A 24,629-nucleotide genomic window follows, 5' to 3' on the forward strand; every position below is an offset into this window, starting at 1 on the left:
TTAGCCATTTATATATCTTCTTTGGTGAAATGTCTATTCAAATCATTTGCCCATTTTTTAATTGGGCTCTTTGTCTTCCTAATAATTATTGAGTTGTAAGAGTTATTCAAATATTCTGTATACAAGCCCTTTATCAGATCCATGATTTACAAACACTTTCCTCTAGTCTGTGGCTTGTATTTTTATTTTCTTATTGGGGACTTTTGAAGAGCAAAAGTTGATAGAGTCCAATTTATCAATTTTTTCTTCTATGGATTATGTTTTCAATAATATATCTAAAAACTCTCTGCCCTACCCAAGGTCATGAATATTTTCCCCTACATTTTCTTCTAGAAGTTTTATAGTTTTAGCTCTTAAATTTGGGTCTGTGATCCACTTTCAGTTATTTTTTTGTGTATGGTGTGAAATAAGGGTCTAATTTCTTTTTCTGTTTCTTTTTTAATGTGAGTATCCAACTGTCGCAGCACCATTTGTTGAAAAGACTATTCTTTTCCCTGTTGAATTGTCTTGGTACATTCGTGAAAAATCAGTTGTCCATAAATGTAAGGATTTATTTCTGAACTCTCAATTCTGTTTTACTTATCTGTATGCCTGTCTTTGTGGCAATAGCACACTGTCTGGTTAACTGTGGCTTTATCTTAAGTTTTGAAATCTGGAAGTGTGAGTCCTCCAATTTTGTTCAACTTTTTCAAGTTTGTTTCGGCTATTTTGGTCCCTTTTCGTATGAATTTTAGGATCAGCTAGTCAATGTCAATTTCTGTGAAGAATCCAGCTGAGATTTTGATAGGGGTTGCATTTAATCTATCCATCAATTTGGGGATAATCGCCATCTTGATAATATTGAGTCTTCCAATCCAAGAATATGAAATGTCTCTCTATTTATTTAGATATTCTTTAATTCCTCTCAGCAATGTTTTGTGGTTTTCAGTGACTAAGTCCTGGCAGAACCTCTGAGCTGAATGAACTGGGAGTGGGGAGTATGGGAGCAGCTCCAGGCCCTGATGCCACAGATTCCCATTCTTTGTACCCCAAGGTCAGCGATTTTTTTCAAGAATAAACACTTCTCAGATGGATGTATGGTTGTGGTCAATTTCCAAAGTGCTGAAATGGTTGCTTTTGTTAATTTTGTCTGGTTTATAGTGCTTTTAGGGGAGAAGATTTCCTAGTCTCCTCACCCAGACATAGCCAGAAGTTCTAGCATGCATGTATCTTTATAAGAATTTGTGTTCCAAGCACTTCAAACTCCAAAAGCCCAGTGATAAGATATCTACTGAGCTATGCCAATTCAGTCAAAAAACATGTTAAACTACCACTTGTCTTGTAAAGCAAAATGTATGGGTTACTGAATAATTTTTTTTGTGTTGTATTAATCATGTGTCTAGAGTTGTGATGAAACAGTGACTGAGATTGACTACATAATTTAATTCAAATAAACAAACAGATATATTGAGCACTTCTTAAGTGTTTGATACCATGGGAAATAATAGAATAATAAATCATTATTACAGCCCTAAAGAATTTCTCCATGTAGTGTCGGAGTCTAAACTAACTGAAGTATAAGGCAGATAGTCAAGTGTGCATCTGTTTTGAGCTCCAGGCTCATATAATCAACTGCCTATTCAAAATCTCTACTTAGATATCTAGGAGGAATCTCAAAATTAATATGTGCAAAAACCAATTTGCTCACCCACCCTTTACCACTATTCTTCTTTAGTGAGTCCCATTTCTATAAATGATACCTCTGACTGCCAAGCTCTAGATACTTGGTAGTCATCCTTGATTCCTTTTTCTTCCTTACTCCATATCCAATGAGTCACTGAGTCCTCTTGGTTCTACCTCCAAAATAGTATCTCATATCTGCCCATTTGTCTCCTACTCTAGCGCCAACATCCTAATCCAGACCATCTTCATCTACTGCTACCACCCCATTCCAAACTATCATAACTGGACTACTCCCTAACTCATCACCCTGCATTTCTTCTTAGCCCACTAACATCACTTCTCCATACAAGGGGCAAAGTGATCTTTTAAAAATGAAGATATGATCATGTCACTTCCCTGCTTAAAATTTTCAGTGGCTCCACACTTCATGTACAGTATGATGCTCAGTTAAGGGTGTTATTCAAGAGCCATGTCATTTTAGCCTCAACCTAGGCCAAGTAACCATCATCTCTCACCTAGGTTAACATTCCTTGTGCATCCAATCTTTCTTACCTCCTATCTATTTTCCACATAGTAGAGAGAATGATTTTTCTAAAATGCAAATATGAGTATGTCTCTCTTTTTCCTTTATTTAGAAGTCTTCCCACAGGCCGGCCCCGTGGCTTAGCGGTTAAGTGCACGCGCTCCGCTACTGGCGGCACGGGTTCGGATCCGGGCGCGCACCGATGCACCGCTTGTCCGGCCATGCTGAGGCCGAGTCCCACATACAGCAACTAGAAGGATGTGCAGCTATGACATACAACTATCTACTGGGGCTTTGGGGGAAAAATAAATAAATAAAATTATTAAAAAAAAGAAAAGAAGAAGTCTTCCCATAGCTTTTTGGACAAAGTTCTAAATCTTTAATATTGCCTACAAGCTTCTTGATCATGACCCTACCCATTTTTACAGCATCATCCCATGCCACCATCATCACTGATCATTACTCTTCAGTCATGTTGGCCTATTGTTTCTAGAAGGAGCCAAGCTCATTCCTGTCTCAGTACCTTCACTATGTTTTTCCTTCTGCCTTGAATAGGCCCCCATCCTCTTTACCTAGCTAATGACTATTCATCTTTCAAGTCTTATTTTAAATCCCACTTCCAAAGAGAGGTCTTCCCTGAACCTATAGACTAAGTACTAGTTATGTGCAGTCATCAAACTCTATACATTTTATATATAGCATTATCACAGTTTTAATTATGTAGTTATTTGTGGATTTATTTAATATGAGCATTTCTAAAATCTATGAGGTTACGGAGCATGATTGAATACCAGCATTTTCTAGCACAGTGCTGGGCACATAGTAAACACTCAATAAATATTGGCTGAATGAGTGAGTGAACATGCCATGGAATATAAGGAAGAAAGTATTTATTTCCTGCTAGGAGCATCTGGAAAGTCAGGGATTAAAGGAAAGTTAGTCTAGGCAAAGGAAACAACATGTTTGTTCAAAGTCAAAGAGTGAGGAAAGGTCCTGGAATATTTGAGGAATTGTAAGGTATTTTCTGTGGCTGAAGTGTAGGGATCTCAGTGAAAAGTGGAGGAAGAGGAGAGAATAAGAGGAAGAGAGTTAAGGGGAGATGAGGTTAGAGACGCAGGTCAAGGCTGGGGTCTTTCTACCAAACTAAGGAATTCAAGTTTAATTAATAAACGTTAGGGAGTGACTGAATCAGAGTTTTTTTTAAAGGAAGGTAACTAGAGTTGGCAATGTAGAAGATGGATTAGACAGGGAAAAGAGTAAAGAATAATATATATATAGCAAGTAGAGCATACCTGGTCCATAGCATTTGCATAGCAATCTGTATTATTTATAGGACCCTCCTAAAAGCTTATCATTGTGTGTGTGTGTGTGTGTGTGCGCGCGTGTGTGTGTAATGTTACTCAAATATATATTCCTTAATTTCAAAATTTGATTTGAAATTTTTATTAAATAGGGTCATAGATCCTCCCTTTGATTTTAATACTAACAGTTCTAACAATAAGAAATTGCATCAGCCTGACACATTTACCTTTTCAAAGTATGTTTACATATAGTACCTTATTTGATTTTTACCAAAACCCATAAAATAGAGACAACTTTTCTCATTTTGTCAGTGTGAAGACTGGACTCACAGAAGCTAAAAGACCGACCTAAGGTTATGTAACTAGTATATGTGAGATGCAACATTAGAACCCTTTTCTAAGTCCAGGGCCCTTCTCAATTCAGCACACATCCATGCATTTTAGTACTAATTTTACTGTTGTTGCTTTTTTAAACTAAGGCTTTTTATAAGTTTCACAACAAGCTTTTATAACTTTGAAGTAACAGCAAGTTTAGCATTTGCTTCCTTCAAGTTACTCTTTTGAAATATTTCCACAATCTATAAGTCCTGAACAAAGACTGAACAAAGAATTACCTAGATAAATGAATTATAAATATAATCGTCATTAAAAGCCAAATGTTGATTATTATCTAGTAAAAAATAACACCTATATTTTAGACCTTTTAAAAAATCTAGGGGTTATTTTTAAAAGAGAAAGAACGAGTGGAATGAGTGCCCACGTAGAAGAATTGCATTGGGTTGGCAGAACAGAGATCATCTCATTATCTTTAGAAGGCGAAGAAAAGATCAAAAGAAACTGGAGTAGAAATGAAAAAGATAGAAATGACGATATGGCTAAACATGTTTTAGGAAAGATGATATGGCATGCTTATTATTTATAGTAATTTCATTTGGAACGTCTTTTAAGACTTTATTTTGTAGAACGGTTTTAGGTTTATAACAAAATTGAGAGGCGGATACAGAGATTTTCTATATACCCTCTGCCCTCCACACATGCATAGCCTCACCCATTATCAACATCACTCGGTATGTTTTTTACCAAGGATGAACAAACACTGACACATCATAAGCACCCAAAGTCTGTAGTTCACTTTAAGGTTCACTCTTGGTGTTGTACATTCTGTGGGTTTGGACAAATGTATAATGACATGTATCCACCATTATAGTATCATACAGAGTATTTTCACTGCCCTAAAAATCCTCTGTGCTCTGCCTTTTCATCTCCCCCCACCACTGCCCCACACCTGGCAACCACTGATCTTTTTATTGTCTCCATAGTTTTGCCTTTTCCAGCATGTCATATAGTTGGAATTATATAGTACATAGCCTCTTCAAATTGGCTTCTTTCCCTTAGTAATATGCATTTAAGTTTCCTTCATCTCTTTTTATGGCTTGATAGCTCATTTATTTTTTAGTGCTGAATAGTATTCTAATGCCTGGATGTACCATAGTTTACTTATCCATTCACATACTGAAGGGTATCTTGATTGCTTCCAAAATTTGGCAATTATGAATAAAGCTGCTATAAACATCCCTATGCAGGTTTTTGTGTGGACATAAGTTTTCAGCTCTTTTGCATATATACCAAGGAGTGTGGTTGTTGGATTGTGTGGTAAGAGTATGTTTAGTTTTGTAAGAAACCATCAAAATGTCCTCCAAAGTGGCTGTACTATTTTGCATTCCCACCAGCAATGTATGAGAGTTCTTCTTGCTCCATATCCTTGTTAATGGTTGGTGTTGTCAGGATTTCAGATTTTGGCCATTCTAATAGGTATGTAGTGGCATCTTGTTGCTCTTTTAATTTGCATTTCCCTGATAACATATGATGTTGAGCATCTTTTCATATGCTTATTTGCCATCTTTATGGAATGTCTTTTAACACAGGGAAAAGTTTTGAAAATATTCTCTAATTACCATAATATAACACTTATAATGTAAAACTTCTGCCATGACACTTTTACCATTAGAATCTAGTATAGATATCACAGTGAACATTCTTAAGAGCTCTTTAAAATTTTATTGCTTATATTTTCAAAATTCCAGATATCTTGTAAGATCAATACAATGGAGTCAGAAATTCAAGTGAAATTAAGAAAACTTAAAAGCCATTTTAAGATAAGCCACCTGCAAAATTAAACCAAGAGACTTCTTGTGAATAGATAATTCAATTTGGAAACACCCAAAGTTTTGGTTGAGTTTCAGGGAAGTATGAATAGAATGTGATCATCATAAGTTGAAAAGGTAAAATCTAATCATTTAACAGAAGACTGAATTATCACAAAAACAATTACTACATTAGGGAAAATCAGAGAGCTAGCTGTGAGTTTCTAGCAATGTCTAGGAAAAAGAGTGCCTTGATTATCAGATTGGAATACTTTAGTCCCCAGCCCAATGGTGGAGATGGGTAGGTAAATCAAATTAAATCTTGAGGCAGTAATCATTAAGAATATCTATTGACCCCTTTTTAAATGATTCCTGGTTCACTATGTAATTTCTGATTATAATTTGGTTTTGTATGTATATTGTCTAATAGATTCAGAATATGCTGCTTATCAACTGAATATCTCCGTTTACAATATTTCCCATTATAAACTAATAGATGGACATTCTGATTTATACATAGATATCTTGTACTTTAGTTTGAATTAGCCTTCCTTATCCTGGTACTAGTGGCATACTGATAGAATTGTAAATAGTGTCTACATGGAAGGAAGCAAATATTATGTCTGTATGGAAGGGTATATGGGTGACATCATCCATCCATTTGCAACCAATAAAAGAAGTATGTGGTGATGCAGAATATGCTTATTTTTTCCTATTTTTTTTATTGTTTCTTGTTGAAATATCCCCTATGGCAGTAGTTTTCAGGCTTTAATTTATACCATAATAACCTGAGGAAATTATTAAAATTGCCAATTTCTAGGTCTCACTCCCAGAGATTCTGATACACTTGGACTGAGGTGGAGCACAGGAATCTGCATTTTTAAAAAACACCCTAAATTATTCTGATCTTGAAGGTTAGTGGACTATACCTTGAACAGCACTGTTCTACAGAGAGCTTTGCTATCTTTAAATAGGCCTGTGGTTCTTAAAGTGATCATTCACTGCTGGGCAAAATTTCATGGGTTTCTGTTAGATTTCTGTTAATTGGCTAAATCGATAACATCATAACCAGTTCCAGGCCTCTGATTGGTCAGAACTGTGTATGCAAATCACAGCGAGTATTGAGGAAGTAGACGGCAGTATTATAAGGATAACTGATTTGAGGCAGGGCTAATAGAAAACAAAATGGCTGCCAACTTCACCGTGCTATGTGCTCCCAGGTGAAGAACAGAAAATAATATCCTCTGAGGAGGCCTTCTCTGTTCAGGAGCAGAAGAAATAGGTAAGTGGTGATGACACAGAGTAGTCTAGGAGATATTATCCCCCCCCTCAAACCTCTATCATCTCCCCATAACCACCCCAAATAAAACACTCTAAGTAAAAACAACGTACTTCCTATGGAAGTGCAACTTTAAGTCCCTAACTTTCTCTAAGAACTAGATTACTACCCCTAAACTCCTTTTATATAGAAATTTTTGAGCTTGCTCTGGAAATGAAGAACTATTTAATTGAGGATGTTCGGTTGGATGAGGATTCAGGAGATGGGGGAGGGCAAAGTAAGAGCGGGGAATTGGTTGATAGTGATGTAGTCTAGAGTTACAACCAGGAAGTGGCAAAACTAGGGTTTGAATCCATCAGACTCCAAAGTCTATGTACCTTTTTATTAGATTTTTCTAATATTAGTGTGCATGAGAATTATCTGAGGACTGTGTTAAAAATGTAGGTTCGTGATCCCAGAAGTTATGATTTAGTAGGTCTTCTATGTGAAATTGAGGATGAAGGAGTTAAAATTTCCCTGGATTGGGATGAAACTGTGCCTTGTATCCACAAGGTTAACATGGGAAACAAAATAACCAAAGTTTCTGAGCTTGCCTTGCAGAAGAGCAGGAGGACCACTGATAAGAGAGGAACTTGCTAACAGCCCCCTGCCTGACTAAGCATCTTGCAGGAACATTGAGATGCTAGAATGACTGATGTAGACTTTAGATGTCAAAGACTGAAAATCCACTGCATACAACACATAGAACAGACAGTCATGCCAGTGTGGAGGACTCTTAGAACTTCAGCCCCCAAGGCCACATGCTCCCCCTCCCCTACCTAAAACCCCAAATAAAAACCCTTGCTTGTAGCTTTTCGGGGAGTTCGGGATCACAGCATTAGCTGCCTGTTCTCTTTGCTCAGCACTTTTCAATAAAATTCCTACTTTCTTCCACTACACCTGCTGTCAGAGATTGACTTGCTGCACAATGGGTGAGCAGACTCACTTCAGGCTCGATATTATATGGAGTCCACAAATCTATATTTTTAACAAGTATCCCAGATGGCTCTGATGCAGATGGTAGTGAACATACTTTAAGAAACATTTTCTCAGAACAATAGTTTTCAAATTTTTTCGTTTCAGAATTCCTTTACACTATTACAAATTACTGAGGATCCCAAAGAGCATTTGTTTATGTGGTAAATAATATCTGATAAATAATAACTATTGATATTTATGGTATTAAAAACTAAAACTGAGAAATGTTTAAAATATTTAACTCATTTGAAAATACCAATAATAAGACCATTACATTTTAACTAGATAATATTTATGAAAAGTAACCATATTTTCCAAATTAAAAATATTTAGTGACCAGAGATGTATTATTTTACATTTTTATATCTGTTTAGTGGTGACTTAATAATTCTCATATCTGCCTCTATATTCAGTCTGTTGTGATATGCTATTCTGCTTGAAATATATGAAGAAAATCAGGCCTCACACAAATAACATAGTTGGAAAACAGAGAGCCTTGCAGACCCTCTGAAAGGGTCTTGGAGACCCCCATGGGTCCTGGGACCACACTTTGAGTAACTGTCTTAGAGTAATATCTGTTATTGCTATCAGAAAATTTTCTGTTGGTCAGTCTATGTTGGTCATCAAAGTTTAGGGACACCAAGGAAGATAGAAAATTAATTTATTCCTTAGATTGTTTTAGATTGTAAAATTATTTCATAAAATTTACCTCAATATTGCTCTTTTATTAATGTACTTTATAAAGTTGAAAGTACTATAGAAATATAAAATAGGAGTCCAGGTGTTGGGGCAGAATTTTGTCTGAAGAAATTGGGTTTCAGAACAATGATTCCATTGAGGGTAGAGGAGTTTCAGTAGGCGATGAGGAAAGAATACATTAGGTGACCAATTATGGGTAGGAAAAGTATGAAAGCAGAGAGAAATCTGTAGTTACTTGTAGTAGATAGCTATTTACAATTGAATAAATAACTATAATGGTGAGAAAGGGCTAATCATAACCTTTTAAGGAGGATTATTACTTTGCCTGAATAAAAGAACCTTTTGTTCTGGTCAGCATACCTCTTCAAATTTGTTTCCATTTTTTGTTACTTTAAGTTTTAGTTCTATAATCTAAAACTTACTGCCAACTTAGTGCAAGGACTTTAACAAATATTATCTCATTTCTCATTTGTCTTTTGTCAAAGTGGAAGAGCCTGAAAAGGAGACTGGAAGGAAGTAGCTAGGAAGGTGAGAGGAAAACCACGAGTGTGTGTAATCCTGTAAGGCAATTGAGGTAAGTGTTTCAAGGAAGAGAGAGTGATCCACTTTGTCAATTGATGCTGATTGGTGAAGTTAAGATAAAGAATGAGAATTGATCATTAGTTTCAATGACATGGAGGTCATTAGTGTCCTGGACAAAAAATATTCCCATGGAGTGGCTGACGTGAAAGCCCCATTGGTGTGGGTTCAAGAGAAAATGGGAGGAGAGAAGTTGAAAACTGTATGAACAGCTCTTTCCAGGAGTTTTGCTAAAAAAGGGCAACAGAGAAAGGGAGCATTAGATAACAGGGGAAATGGGGTTGAGAGAGGTGGTTTTTGTTGGTTTTTAAATGAAAGAAACAATAGCACATTTATATGCTAATATTTTGTGAGGGCTTCGGTAGTAAGCACAATACACATAGATCCTTTCCTTATGAACCCATAATCTAGTGGAGGAGAATGGTATTCAACAAATGGTTGCACAAATAATTAGACAATTATCATTGCAATGAGTATTAAAAAAATAAGTACAAGATCCTATCAGGGCATAATTTTCAGACCTAACTTTGTCAAGGACATCAAGAAAGGCTTCTCTAAATAAATAACATTCAGGTTGCACTTAGGGAGGGGAATAGTACATGCAAAGGCCCTAGGTAGAGGGAATATGGTATATCCAAGATACTGAAAAAAGGCCATTGAGTTTGAACTACAGAGAGGGAGGAGGACGAATGGGGCAGAAGGTAAGATTGAAGAGATAAGCAATGACCAGATTATTTAGATTGGAGCCCATAGACTCAGTTAGGGTCTTTGGTTTTTATGTCAAGAGCATTAGAGAACCTTGACTTTATGTGTTGGCAACAACAAAAGTGAACTAGCCAAAATTGAAAGGTAAAAGGTGGAACAGATAGGAAGCAGAATGGAAAGATGAAGTGCATGACCACTATTTATACAGTAGTCTCCCCTTATCTTCGGTTTCACTTTCCGTGGTTTCAGTTACCACGGTCAAGTGCAGTCCAAAAATATTAAATGGAAAACTCCAGAAATAAACAATTCATAAGTTTTAAATTGCTTGCCATTCTTAGTATTGTGATGAAATCTCGTGCCATCCTGCTTCGTCCTGGCTGGGATGTAAATCATCCTTTTCTCCAGCATATCTACACTCTATAAGCTACTATCCACTTAGTCACTTAGTAGCCATCTCAGTTATCAGACCAACTGTCCCAGTATCACAGTGCTTGTGTTCAAGTAACCCTTATTTTGCTTAATAATAGCCCCAAAGCGCAAGAGTAGTGATACTGGCAATTTGGATATGCCAAAGAGAAGCTGTAAAGTGTTTCCTTTAAGTGAAAAGGTGAAAGTTAATAATTGAAAGAAAAAAAATCGTATGCTGTGGTTGCTAAGATCTATGATAACTTTTTTACAGTGTGTTGTTATAATTGTTCTATTTTATTATTAGTTATTGCTGTTAATCTCTGACTGTGCCTAATTTATAAATTAAATTTTATCATAGGTATATGTGTAGAAAAAAAATAGTATATACAGGGTTCGGTACTATGCGTGGTTTCAGGTGTCCACTGGGGATCTTGGAAGGTATCCCTCATGGATAAGGGGGTACTCCTGTACTGTTGCAGATAAGACATTAGGCCAAGTCTATTTGTAGCTTCATAATCAGTTATTTCCCAATACACTGAATTTATGTAGTTTTCAGCAATTGAGAGATTTTTGTCTAACTGATCAAATCATACAGTAAGCAGGTCCAATTTGTTTGTTAAGATGACCAAAAACCACAAATCATATCACTCCTTAATATCCTTCAAATGGCTCTATTTTTATTCTCTCTCTCTTAAAAATTAACACATTTTCCAACTTTTTATTATGAAGTTTTCAAGCACATAGAAAACTTGACAAACTTTTGCAGTCAACGCCTGTATACTCACAACCTAGTCATGAACTTTTATCATTTTGTTGTATTTGGTTTCTCTTGTTTGCTGCACAATTTGAAAGTAAGTTACAGGGCTGGCCCTGTGGCTTAGCGGTTAACTGCACGCGCTCTGCTGCTGGCGGCCCGGGTTCGGATCCCGGGCGCGCACCGATGCACCGCTTCTCCGGCCATGCTGAGGCTGTGTCCCACATACAGCAACTAGAAGGATGTGCAGCTATGACATACAGCTATCTACTGGGGCTTTGGGGGAAAAAAATAAATAAATAAAATTAAAAAAAAAAAAGTAAGTTACAGACCTCATGATGCTTTATATGCAAAATTCTCAGCCTGCATTTCCTAAAAATAAGGGCCAATCTCTTCCATACTCTCAATATTATATTTAAGGTAATTAAAAATAATTCCCTGATATCATCTAATACCCATCAATGTTAGATATCCCTAGATGTCCCCTCAAAATCTTTTTTAACAGCTTTATTGGAGTATAATTTTCATACCATGAAAATTATTTATTTTTAGTGTAAGATTCAGTGATTTACTACAAATTTGCAAAAGTTGTGCAGCCATCACCACAATCTAATTTTAAAACATTCCCATCATTCCAAAAAGAAACCTCATATACTTATTTTTTATTGAGCCAGGATAAAATCAAAGTTCATGCATGGCATTTAATTATGTCTTTTTAAATCTTTTTTTCTAGAACAATCTTCATTTTTCTCCATGTAATTTTTAGAAAAGACTAGCTTCCTTTTTAATAGAATGTCCCACATTCTGGGTTTATCTGTGTGTTTCCTCATTATGTCATTTAACTTTTTCTTCTATCTCCCCCCACCTAGTATTTTCTATTAAAGTCTTGAATAGACTCATTCTGACATATTTGAAATAAAGCTCAAATTTGTTAATTATATTCCTCCTCTAAAATGTAAGCCTCATGAATTCATGGATTTTATCTATCTTGTTTAACACTAGCGCCTGGCTCATAGTAGGATCTCAATAAATGTTTGTCAAGTGAGTAAGTGAATCACCTACATTCAGATTATATATTTTCGCCATACAAATTCAACCTTAGTTTATAATATTTTTTCCATTTTAAATTGTATTATGGTCAAAATAAAGTTATAAAACCATGATTTATTTTCTAAATCAGTAATTCAGACTGATGAAAAGCAAGTTTTCTTCTGTTTCAGCATGTCATAAACATTTTAGGTGTTTCTCTAATTTTTAGGATATCAAATTTATTTCCCTGATGAGGAATTTCCTGCTCAAATATTTTGGAATAGATTTACCCAAATAGATTACAAGGTTTTAATAGAGCTGTTTATCAAAAGATTTTAGGGATTGCATAAGTAATCTGTATGCTCATATTCAGGGCTGTTGAGGGATTCCAGATTAGAACTGACTTCTTCCATAGAAAATAACGGTTATCTAGAGTTACTGAGTTCGGAGGAAATAAAGCAAATCTATTGAGATCTTCAGATTCCTGATTCAGGCAATAATATAGTCAGATTATTTCAGTGTCAGACAAAGGGTGAAAAAGATTCAGGGGAGTCTAGGTGAAAACAGTTGACTTCCTACTGTGGAACCTTTCTGTATTCCTGAGTACTGCATGACAACTGCTACTGGCAATGATATAATAAATAGGTAAAAATAAACTGATATAACATGTTGTTAAGTGTCAAGTTAGCAAATCCTGTGACTCAGAATATCTGCCAAAGCAGTGGATAGAGCATGGTAGTCTGGGCAATGCTATAGCCTTTACCCTTCAGGGATCTGCAATCCAATGAAGGGAAAGGAAATTACAAATGACAATCTACAAATATAAATGGCAAAAACATAAACAGCCATGTGAAAGAACAGAGATAGGTAGTAAATAATCTGGAATATAAAAGGAAGAAACTCTTTGTAGAGTTTATGGATTATCCAGGCTGATTTGGATAGTTTCCATTTCCTTTTTGCTAGTTATAGTTAACACTCTTCCTTAAGCATCCCCACACTTGCAGGTGTGAAGAGAAAAGGAAAAACTTGAATCAATCCATTTTGACAGCTCTGGTAATTAGGTTGGGTAAAGAAAAAAGTTGAAAATAATAATTTAAATGGTGTTTTTGAGTTTTCTGTACACTGCTGTTTTCCCAAGTTATCCTCATTATCATAAAAGTTAGTTGTATCCAGCCACATAGTAATGCAGAAAAATACATTCACTAGTTTAAGCTAGATTCCCATCTCCACTCCCACCCCAAGAGAGATTTATGCTTCATGTATCTGAAAATTTTAGATAGATTTAACAAGTTAGTGGAACACCTGCTTCAAGTTGTCCCAATTTATAGAAACTGATATTATCAGCCAATTTAAATTTTATTAACATTAGACTCTCTTCTGCCCTTTTAGAGGAACATTTGTCCTGTGACTTTCTGAACTTAAGGGATAGACGTACAGCTGCAAATAGCCATTGTATTTTCATTAGAGTCCTCAGCTAGAATTTGCAGCCACTTTTCATGCTACAACATTCTTTAATAATGCAGGCTTCAAATCAGTCTGCTAGGGATCTAATCTTGGCGCTAGCACCTACTAGCTATAAGACCTTGGACAAATTACTTAACCTTCCTGAGACTGAGTCTCCTCATCTGTCAAATGGGGAAAATAATAGTACCTACTTCATGGAGTAGTGAGAATTAAATGAGATAATACATATAAACCCCATGGAAGAGTACCTGTTCATGGTGGAATACTGAATAGTTGCAATCATTATTACATGATTAATGATAATAGTCATAGGAATATCAAGTCTTTACATTTATATAGACTTTTACACTTTTAAAACTATGGCCAAAGAATATTTCATTTGAACCTGGGGGCAGGGGATGGGACTGTAAAAGAGAATGATCATTATCAACTCAATTTTCAGATATGAGAACTGAGACAGAGAGATTATATGATTTTTCTGAGAGCACTCAGCAAGTAGATGGGGGAGCTGGGCCTTCAGCTCTAATGATAATGAACTCTAATGATGATTTGCTGCATCAGTGAAGTTAATATAGCCTGCCTAGTGAATTTTCCTAAGATACTACTTTATCTGCTTTCATCAAGCCAATGCTTCCTCAGTACTCTTCCTGGTATTGAGAACTTTTTTTTCCTCCCCTTGTGGGTGAATATTGAGTCATCTCTTCCACACGGTTTTTCAAATCAGACCAGTCATAGAAATGAAGTCCCCTTTGACTCTGGCATCATAAAGTAATGTTAATACAATTTTTCACAGTTTGTGATGCATCTGAGCACAACTTACTATCGTTTCCAATAAGCATCTATAATTTAGTTATTGTAACAATTAGTCTATATGCTCTCTGGCCTTTGAATTTTTAGGAAATATGCATATATAGTTATTTCAAATGTGAGAAGAGATGTGACTCATGTAAATGTACCCCTTCAATAAATAACTGTGATGCTCTTAGCTATTTCATAGCCAGTATATTCATACATGCATATTACATCAAATTCTCTGTTCTGTTTTTAGAAATACATATTAAAAATCATGTCAGGGTGGCAGGGTACAGAAGGTAGTGATTGAAGCATTGATCCATGTAAAACCAAGTATGGCTATTTAAAGCCATGCATAAATAGATGTGTTTTGAACTGTATTCTCTGGCAAAATAGTAAGGAGTTCCCCTGGTATTTTACTTCCTATGCTTAGGGCCTTATCTTTTATAAGCTGTTAGAAGAGATGACAAGTGTATCCTGGCACAACTAGATCCTAGGGAAAAGTTAACAGATTTTAGACTACAATTCTGTTTGAATACACAGTACATTGCCTCAAGAAGCATCTCGTGATCCTCGAATATAAAATATATCACTTTTTATACCAAAATGTAGATAAAATTATAAGGAATAAATGGAAGGTACAGTTCTATCTCACTTTGAAAGTCTAATAGATCAATGATATTGCATTTGCACCCTAGTCAGGTGTGAATGAAATTGATTTTAGGTGTTCAGGGCTGAAAAACACTGACTCAACAAACTTTGTAACTTGAGGGATTTTGTCAAGGGTTTCTACAAAATTCATATTATAAGACATCTGTTAAATAGAACCTTGGACATTGGGGAGAAGATATGTGGCAAACCTTATTTTTAGGGTATATTTTCCTAGCAGTCATGTTACACAGATGGAAAGAAACTAGTATTCAATTAGCTTTGGTTTATGTAAGAAGATCCCTTGAATAGAGGAACTGGAATTTTCAGGGCTCCTAGGACATTTTGGTTACATCATATATAGCCACATCTAAACACACATTGTAGGACAAAATCTGTAGTCAAAGAAAACTCGGGAAAGTTGCTAGTGAGTCTCTAAAATTTATCAGATGCACTGACAAAATAAGTACCTTCTTGGCAAATGCTTAGTTGATTTGGTGCTTATGTGTATAATGGTTTTCTACAGAGGATTTGTTAAAACATTGACACTGGCGCTATAAACAATACTGTTATTTTGTTCATGGCTTCACGACTAGGGCAGATTTCTAAAGGGGCACAGCTAGTTCTTCTGAGGGCCTTTGCTCTTTTCTTTAGACTATACTCTTAGACCTTTTGAACAGTTTCAGAAATGTATGCAGGAGAGATCCATTCATACTAATCGAGAAATAACCATAACATGGATTCTGTTGATTCTGAGTCAGTCATGTCACCTAGATGTCCACACAGTGTTCTGCATATCATCTGTAAATAATTTTTATTAGTCGTCCAAGTGCCAGGTACTTAGTTCACACTTAATATGTGATTGAATGAATTAAAATGATTTCATTAATTAATTAAAATGATTTCCTAGCTCTCTCTACTGAGAGGGCCTAGAAGCAACAGTACCCCAATAGGATTCTAGGGCTAATGCAGAGGATATACAAAATGATATGGGAGTGTTTTGTAGAGCCAGAAAGTAAGGAAGCACTTAAGAAGCAAAATGATGCGAGTATGTCCAAGGGACATGGGAGCCAACTGAAAGAGCTCCCTAAGACTGAAGCTGGAACAATTTCAGCAACAAAATAAAGTAGTATTGAAATACTGCCCGAAGTATAAAATCAATACTCATGATCCATACTGACACAAATAAATGATTGAAAAAATAAATTAATGCAAATGAATAGACAAATCTCCCATACACATGAATTCCAAATAATTTATGTAGATATTCCCCCATCAAGGAGGTGGAGCATAAGTCCCCATTCCTTAAGTGTGGACTGCAAATAGTGACTTCTTTCTAAAGAGTACAGTATAGAACAGGAGGGTAATCTTACAATGGAGAAAGCTGGCAAACACTACCTCAGTCAGGTGATCAAGGTTAACTTCAATGATAAGTCACCTTAGTATGTACCCTTGATATGATGTAATGAGAATGATAATTTACCTGTGTTCTTCCTCCTAAGAACTTACAACCTAACTCTAACTGTGAGAAAAACATCACACAAACCCAAATTGAAGAGCATTCTAAAAAACTAAATATCTGATCAGTACTCCTCAAAACTGTCAAGGTCATCAAAACCAAGGAAATTCTGATAAACTGCCACAGTCTAGAGGAGTCTGGGAGACATGATGACCAAATGTAATGTGGTATCCTGGGTGGATTCCTGGGATAGAAAAAGGACATTAGCTGAAAAATAAGGAAATTTTAATCAAGAATGGACTTTAGTTAATATGAATCTGTCAATATTGGCTCACTAGTTGTGGCAAATGTTCCATATTAGTGTAAGATATTAACAACAAGGGAAACTGCATGCAGAGGATACAGGAATTCTCTGTACTATACTTGCAACTTTTCTGTAAGTCTAAAAATATTCTAAAATAAAAAGTTTGTTTTGAAAAAGCATTTTACTTCATTAGCATAAAAGCTAGACAATAACGATGATTTGTTTTTCTGAATATAAAATCCAAAATTATTACTGTACTACTATATTAAGATAAATATAGAGGTGAAGCACTCATTTCTTTAAAATAAATACTTAGCTAAAATTTATACTTAGAGCTTCTACCCTCTCATAACCATTCTTTTCTCTTTTATTTCTTGCACCTGCAATATTTTATTGCTGCTATAAGCTTTCTGGTATCATCTTAAGATGATAGAGACTGATCGCTTGTAATTTGACAATTCTGTAAAGAGATAAAAGAGGCAGTATTTCAAATTCTACACCTTTTCCCTAGAATGACAGATGCTCCATGATGCAACTATGCTAGAGAGAATTCACATGAGAATGGTTTCAACACAGCACAGCTTTCTATCGTGTTGATTTTAGCCAAGATAAGAGCCATAATTCCTCCCTCAAAAAAGTCATGTTAACAACGAGAATAGAATGTATTCATGCTTGAGTTTTGCTTAGAAGAAAGGATATCACATTACGTACACTTGCTAGAGCTAGATATATTCAGAAAATTGTGAAGTATCACTAATTTCTCCATAAACCCTCTTTGTCTCTTATTTGGCCTGTGAATTAGATTGTGCTGCTGCTGTTCACTATATTATTATTCAATGTCAAATGGCAAAACATAGTGTGATAATTAAAGGTATTGTTAGTATATATGTGCAGATTATTATTATTTTATAATTTAGTAGACTCATTGCTATCTTAAATCCTTTAAGCAGATTTGTAAGAGGCATTTATTTCAGTAGTGTGATACTTAAACTTACATTAGCTAGTGTAAACAAAGAAAATAATTACTTTTTATAGGGGTCTCATCCAAATGTCCAGACCTTTGCAGAAGAGTTGGGTGCTTCAGATTAAATCTAAGAATGATTGCTAACTATTTTGGAAAGGATTTTCAACTGACGGGCATGCATGTGTCTGTGAGAATTCGTCTACAGTTACACATATCACTGAAAATTCAATGAAATGATTTGTAAAATAGAGTAGTTCTCTAAAATAACCTACCTTAGTGATATTTACAATAAAAATTACCCTGTGAAACATTAAAATATGCTTTTAATTAACTTAAATTCTTATTGACTTTTACCTGAGGATGTTTAGTAAAAAATGGTATAGATACAATCACTTTCAAGAAGGAGAAATTGATATGATGACTGGTTTACAACAGTGTAATAATGTGAATATTTTGTGTTGTTATTGGCTTTTCCTTTTCACCTCAGGGACTTAGCATCTGATATTTCTTCTCCTTGGAACATTCAATCAACTTTGGCTCTTTTATTACTCCCATCCTATTTTACCCCTTCATCTGGCTAGCTGTTATGTATCCATCAGATCTCAGAAAGTATGTTAGTATCTCAGAGTTGACATTCCATTCTGAATCAGGTCCCTCATTATACCTTTCATAGCATCCTGTACTTTTCTTTCATCATTCTAATCACAATTATAATTATATACTCATTTGTTTGATATTTGTGTAATGACTGTTACCTTTACTAGACCATAATCTCCATGGCATATAACATAGTATCTGGTACGTAAGAGATGATCAAAAGGGAGTTGTTGTAAGAATGAACAAACAAATAACTGTTATAACACCCAGATTACCAGCAAGGCTGTCACAATTAGTGTCCAATCTTAATACAAAATTAAAAATAGCATACTTCGTACGAATAAATAGAGATATCGAGAATCAAGTTTCTCTTCTATAATAGAAACAGAAGGTAAACCATAATACTTTTAAAACAAAGAGTATTTGAGCATAACACTTTGTTGGTGTTACTTTTTCTCTTTTCTCAGTGTGCTTTATCTTCTGAGTAAAGAACACACAGATTCTGCAGTTTTGAAGGCCTTCCACAACACTTGTCTGGTGTCAGCACCCTCTCCCATTCCCCTCTGCAGTTATTCAAATTTTAATTATTGGTCTCAAAATTCCTACGCTACCTCAACTTGCCTTACTTATAGCACGTGGCCTTGGCACCTACCATTGAGTGAAAGAAGGCTATTATGTGAGAAATACTTCAACTTTAACTTTCTCCCTTTCATCTCTCCCTCCACCAAAAAAAGGAAAAACCTGCACCCATACCCTTTCTTTATTCTTTGCCTCTGCTCTTGCAAGAAAAGTATCTACCTGTGGCTTTAATTTGATTCCTCTCTGCTTCCTCTGTGATTTTGCCATGTCAGTTATTCTCTTTCCTATCTTCTTATAACTTTCTCTTTGTACTTTATCTTTCTTGTCACCCTGTGAATATGTTCAAGTTTCTTCTCTGATAAAAACAAACAAAAAAAAATCATTTTATTTAATACTACATCCCTTGTTATAGTTACCTTCTTATCTCTTTACTTTTTTTCTCAAATGAGTTTAAGTACCCTATGTCTCTAGTTTCTCACCTCCCATTTAGTCTTTAACCCACTGTCATCTGGCTTCTGCCCTCACTATTTAATTGAAATTGCATTAGCAAAGGTTACTAATGATTTCTTAATAGCCAAATATAATTTACATTTTCAAATTTTATCTTACTTGACCTATCTGCTGCATTTAATATTATTGTCCGTGACATCTTTTATTTTCTAGATTTTTTAAAGGAAAAATAATACTTGTGCATTGTAGAAAATGTGAACATTATAGGAAAACATACAAAATGAAATAATGCCTCCCCAATATGCAGAGATAACCAATGTTTACATTTGGTGAACTTTTCACTCAACAATATGTTGTGGATATAGTATTTCATTGTATACGTATATTAAAATTTATATAACCTGTTCGTTATTGATGGACATCTAGGTTTTTTCCCAAAATTTTGATATTTAATGATTGCTCAAATGAAATCCATCAACATACTCCTTTGAGGATTGTGGTCCTTGCCTTGAAACTTCGTTCTCCCTCTGTGTTTCTGTGACTCTTACTTTTTCTTCTGATACTAGTCTAGCTCTTACCACTCTGGCTAATTTTCTGAAGTGTTCTTTGTAGGCTTTACTTTCTCTGTCGACCCTTTGCATGTTGGTGTTAAACTGGATCCAGTACTCAAACACATTTTCATTTTCCCCAAGGTACTTTAATTTTCTCTCATGACTTTAGCCATCACTCAGTGACTGCCAATCCTTTATCTCTAACTCAGGTCACATTCCAGAATGCCAACACTCATACATCCGATTTCCTATATGCAAATTCATTGAGATATCTCACAGGCACCTCAAACTTTATGAATTCAATACTGAACCTAGACCTTTCTCAGAGTCTGTGCCATTTCCTATATTACCCAGTCATTGGCATTGCCTTTTATCTAGTCTCACAAGCCAGGACCTTGTCCTAGATTGCTTTCTCTCCCTCATCCTTTGTATCCAATTGGTCATTAATTTCAGTAAAATCTCCTCAACATGTCTCATTTATTTTCCCTTCTTTTCTTTTTTTTTTTGTGGATTTATTCATTTATATTTATTTATTTTTATTGAGGTAACATTGATTTATAACATTATATAAATTTCAGATGTATATCATTATATTTCGATTTCTCTGTAGACTCCATCATGTTCACCACCCAAAGACTAATTACAATCCATCACCACACACATGTGCCCTATTACCCCTTTCGCCCTCCTCCCTCCCACCTTCCCCTCTAGTAACCACCAATCTAATTTCTGTATCTATGTGTTTGTTTGTTGTTGTTTTTATCTTCCACTTATGAGTGAAATCATATGGTATTTGACTTTCTCCATCTGACTTATTTCGCTTAGCATAATACCCTTAAGGTCCATCCATGTTGTCACAAATGGCAAGATTTCATCTTTTTGTGGATAAGTAGTATTCCATTGTGTATATATACCACATCTTCTTTATCTATTCATCCACTGATGGGCACTTAGCTTGTTTCCAAGTCTTGGCTATTGTGAATAATGCTGCAATGAACATAGGGGTTCATATATCTTTATGCATTCATGTTTTCATGGACTTTTGTTTGGGGGAGGTTTTTGATTACTGTTTTGATCTCCTTACTGGTGACTGGTCTATTCAAATTCTCTATTTCTTCTTGATTCAGTTTTGGAAGGTTGTATGATTCTAAGAATTTATCCATTTCTTCTAGATTATCCAATTTTTTGGTGTATAGCTTTTCATAATATTCTTTTATAATACTTTGTATTTCTGTGATGTCCGTTGTAATTTCTCCTTTTTCATTTCTGATTTTAGTTTTTTGAGCCTTCTCTCTTTTTTGCTTGGGGATTCTAGCTAAAGATTTGTCAATTTTGTTTATCTATTCAAAAAACCAGCTCTTAGTTTCATTGATTTTTTTTCTATTGTTTTTTTAGTCTCTATTTCATTTATTTCTGTTCTGATTTTTATTATTTCCTTCCTGCTACTGATTGTGGGCTATGTTTGTCCTTCTTTTTCTAGTTCCTTTAGGTGTATTCTTATACTATTTATTTGAGACTTTTCTTGTTTGTTGAGGTGGGCCTGTGTTGCTATAAACTTCCTTCTTTGTAGTGCTTTTGCTGTGTCCCATAAAGTTCAGCATGTCATATTTTCATTTTCATTTGTCTGTAGATATCTTTTGATTTCTTTGTTGACCCAGTAGTTGTTCAGTAGTATTTTGTTTAATCTCCACATATTTGTGGCTTTTCCAGTTTTCTTCTTGTAGTTGATTTCTAGTTTCATAACCTTGTGGTCAGAAAAGATGTTTGGTATTATTTCAATCTTAAATTTATTGAGACTTGTTTTGTGGCCTAATATATGATCTACCCTGGAGAATGTTCCCTGTACATTTGAAAAGAATGTGTATCCTGCAGTTCAGGAAGGAATATTCTGTATATATCTATTAAGTCCGTTGGTCTAATGTGTCATTTAAGGCCAATGTTTCCTTATTGTTTCTGTTTGGATGATCTATCCATTGATGTAAGTGTAGTGTTCAAGTCCCCTACTATTATTGTGTTACTGTCAATTTCTCCTTTGGTCTGTTAATAATTGCTTTATGTATTTAGGTGCTGCTATGTTGGGTGCATGGATATTTGCAAGTGTTATGCACTCTTGTTTGATTGTTCCCTTTATCATTATGTAATGCCCTTCTTGTCTCTCATTACGGTTTTTGTTTTAAAATCTATTTTGTCTGATATAAGTATTGCTACTGTAGCTTTCTTTTCATTTCCATTTTCATGGAGTATCTTTTTCCATCCCTTCACTTTCAGTTGGTGTCTTTAGGTCTGAAGAATGTCTCTTGTATGCAGTATATGTATGGGTCTTGTTTATTTATCCACTTACCCACTCTATGTCTTTTGATTGAAGCATTTAGTCCATTGACATTTAAAGTAACTATTGATAAGGAGGTACTTATTGCCATTTTGTTACTTGTTTTCTGAATGTTTGGGTAGTTCTTCTCTGTTCCTTTCTTCTTCTCTTGCTCTCTTCCCTTGTGATTTGATGGCTTTCTTTAGTATTATATTTGGTCTCCTTTTTCTTTGTCTTTTGTGTATTTATTATACATTTCTGTTTTGTAATTACCACAAGGTTCACATGTAATAAATAGCAATCTATATTAATTTGATGATCTCAAGTTTGACCTTTTACTAAAAGCTCTATGCTTTTACCCCCCTCCCCCTACATTTGATATCATATTTAATGTCTTTTGTGTGTGTGTATCCCTTAATCTCTTATCGTGGAGATAGATATTTTTAGTACTTTTGTCTTTTGACCTTCATACTAGCTTTATAGGTGGTTGATCTGCTACCTTTACTGTATATTTTCCTTTACCAGTGATTTTTTTCCTTTGATAATTTTCTTATTCCTATTAGTCGTCTTGTCTTTTCCACTTAGATAAGCCCCTTTAACATTTCTTGTAAGGGCTGATTTAGTGGTGATAATTTCCTTTAGTATTTTCTTGTCTGGGAAACTCTTTATTTTTTCTTCAATTCTGAATGGTAACCTTGCCAGGTAGAATATGCTTAGCTGTAGGTTTTTTCCTTTCAGCACTTTGAATATATCATACTACTCCCTTCTAGCCTGTAAGATTTCTGCTGAGAAGTCAGCTGATAGCCTTTTGGAGTTTCCTTTCTATGTAACTTGTTGTCTTTCTCTTCCAGCTTTTAGGATTCTCACTTTATCTTTAATTCTTGACATTTTAATTATAATGTATCTTGGTGTGAGCCCTTTGGCTTCATCTTGTTTGGTGCTCTCTGTGCTTCCTGTGCCTGGATATCTGTTTCCTTCCTTAGGTTAGGGAAGTTTACAGCTATTATTTCTTCAAATAGGTTCTCTGCCCCTTTGTCTCTCTCTTCTCCTTCTGGAAGACCTATTCTATGGATGTTAGTGTGCTTGATATTGTCCAAGAGGTCCCTTAGACTATCCTTGTTCTTTTTAATTCTTTTTCCTTCTTTCTGTTCAGCTTGGGTGATTTCCTCTACTCTTTCATGCAGATCACTGATCCATTCTTCTGTATCATCTACTGTGCCGTTGATTCCCTCTAGTGAATTTTTCATTTCCATTATTGTATTCTTCAGTTCTGATTGGTTCTGTTTTATATTTTCCAATTCTTTGTTGAAGTTTGCGCTGTGTTTATCTAGTCTTCTCCCAAGATTAGTGAGCATCCTTATGACTATTAGTTTGTACTCTTTATCAGGTAAATGTTTATCTCTGTTTCATTTAGTTCTTTTTCTGAGGATTTGTCCTGTTCCCTTGTTTGGAACATATTCCTTTGTCTCCTCATTTTGCCTATTTCTCTGTGCTTATATCTATGTATTAGGTAGATCAACTACGTCTCCCAATCTTGGAAATGTAGCTTTATGTAAGAGATGCCCTATGGAGCCCAGCAATGTGCTTTCCTCTCATCACCTGTTCCAGATGTTCCAGAAGTGTCCCCTGTGTGAGCTACATGTACCCTTCTGTTGTGATGGGGTTGCTCTTGCTGCAGGCACATGGATAGGCTAGGCTGGTCCCTAGGCTGGCTGGTTGTAAGGCTCAGCCACATGTGGCTGCTATGGTCACCTTAGTCACTTTATCAGGTGGGGTGAGCCACAGCACAGCTGGCTGCAAGATCTAATAGCACACAACTGCTGCTGTTTTGCTGTTAAGTGAGTTAGGCCCCCAGCATGGCTGGTTGCTAGGCTCATGGGATCACAGTTGCTGCTGGGCTCCAGTGAGGCTCTCAGTGGTGTGAGGCTGTTGTCAGCTCTCTAAGGAGCACAGATGGGTGGGACCGGCCCCAGGCATTGCAACACACAATAGTTTCAGGCCTTAGAAGGTGTGTCATACCCCTGTGTGGCTGTTTGAGTTCTTCAGGGGTACATGTCAGCTGTGGCTGACACACCCCACCATCCGCAGGCTCAGACACCTGCCAGCACAGGCCCGCCCCGTGTGCATGCCCCACTGGGGCAGACCCACTTGCCCTGCTGCAGAGGTTCCATGCACCCTGCCTTACACAGGCCCACCAGTTCCCTGTGGGCTTGCTGGTGAGCAGAGCCAGTTCCTAGGGTGGGCTACCTACACTGGCTGCACTGGATTAAATCAATACTCTAATGGGTGGGGCAAACCCCTGTGTTAACAGGCCAGAGGAAGAAATCCAATGGTGCCTGCCAGCATCTGTGTCAGCAGGACTGCACCAGGTCACAATAATGGCTGCCACCAGTGTCTCAGTTCCTGGGGAGGT

General features: G+C 35.9%; 1 protein-coding gene across 2 annotated transcripts in view; it reads left to right on the forward strand.

The window, feature by feature from the left end:
- The window catches only part of FAM133A (family with sequence similarity 133 member A), a 44,713-nt gene that overhangs the window by 14,008 nt on the left and 6,076 nt on the right, over window positions 1–24,629 (forward strand). For both annotated transcript variants that reach the window (XM_058535250.1, XM_058535251.1), the window contains exon 3: window positions 9,111–9,199. The gene's annotated coding sequence lies outside the window, so the exon portion shown is untranslated. The remainder of the gene's footprint in view (window positions 1–9,110; window positions 9,200–24,629) is intronic.

Source organism: Diceros bicornis, chromosome X (assembly GCF_020826845.1).
Source record: "Diceros bicornis minor isolate mBicDic1 chromosome X, mDicBic1.mat.cur, whole genome shotgun sequence".
Taxonomy (NCBI): Eukaryota; Metazoa; Chordata; class Mammalia; order Perissodactyla; family Rhinocerotidae; genus Diceros; species Diceros bicornis.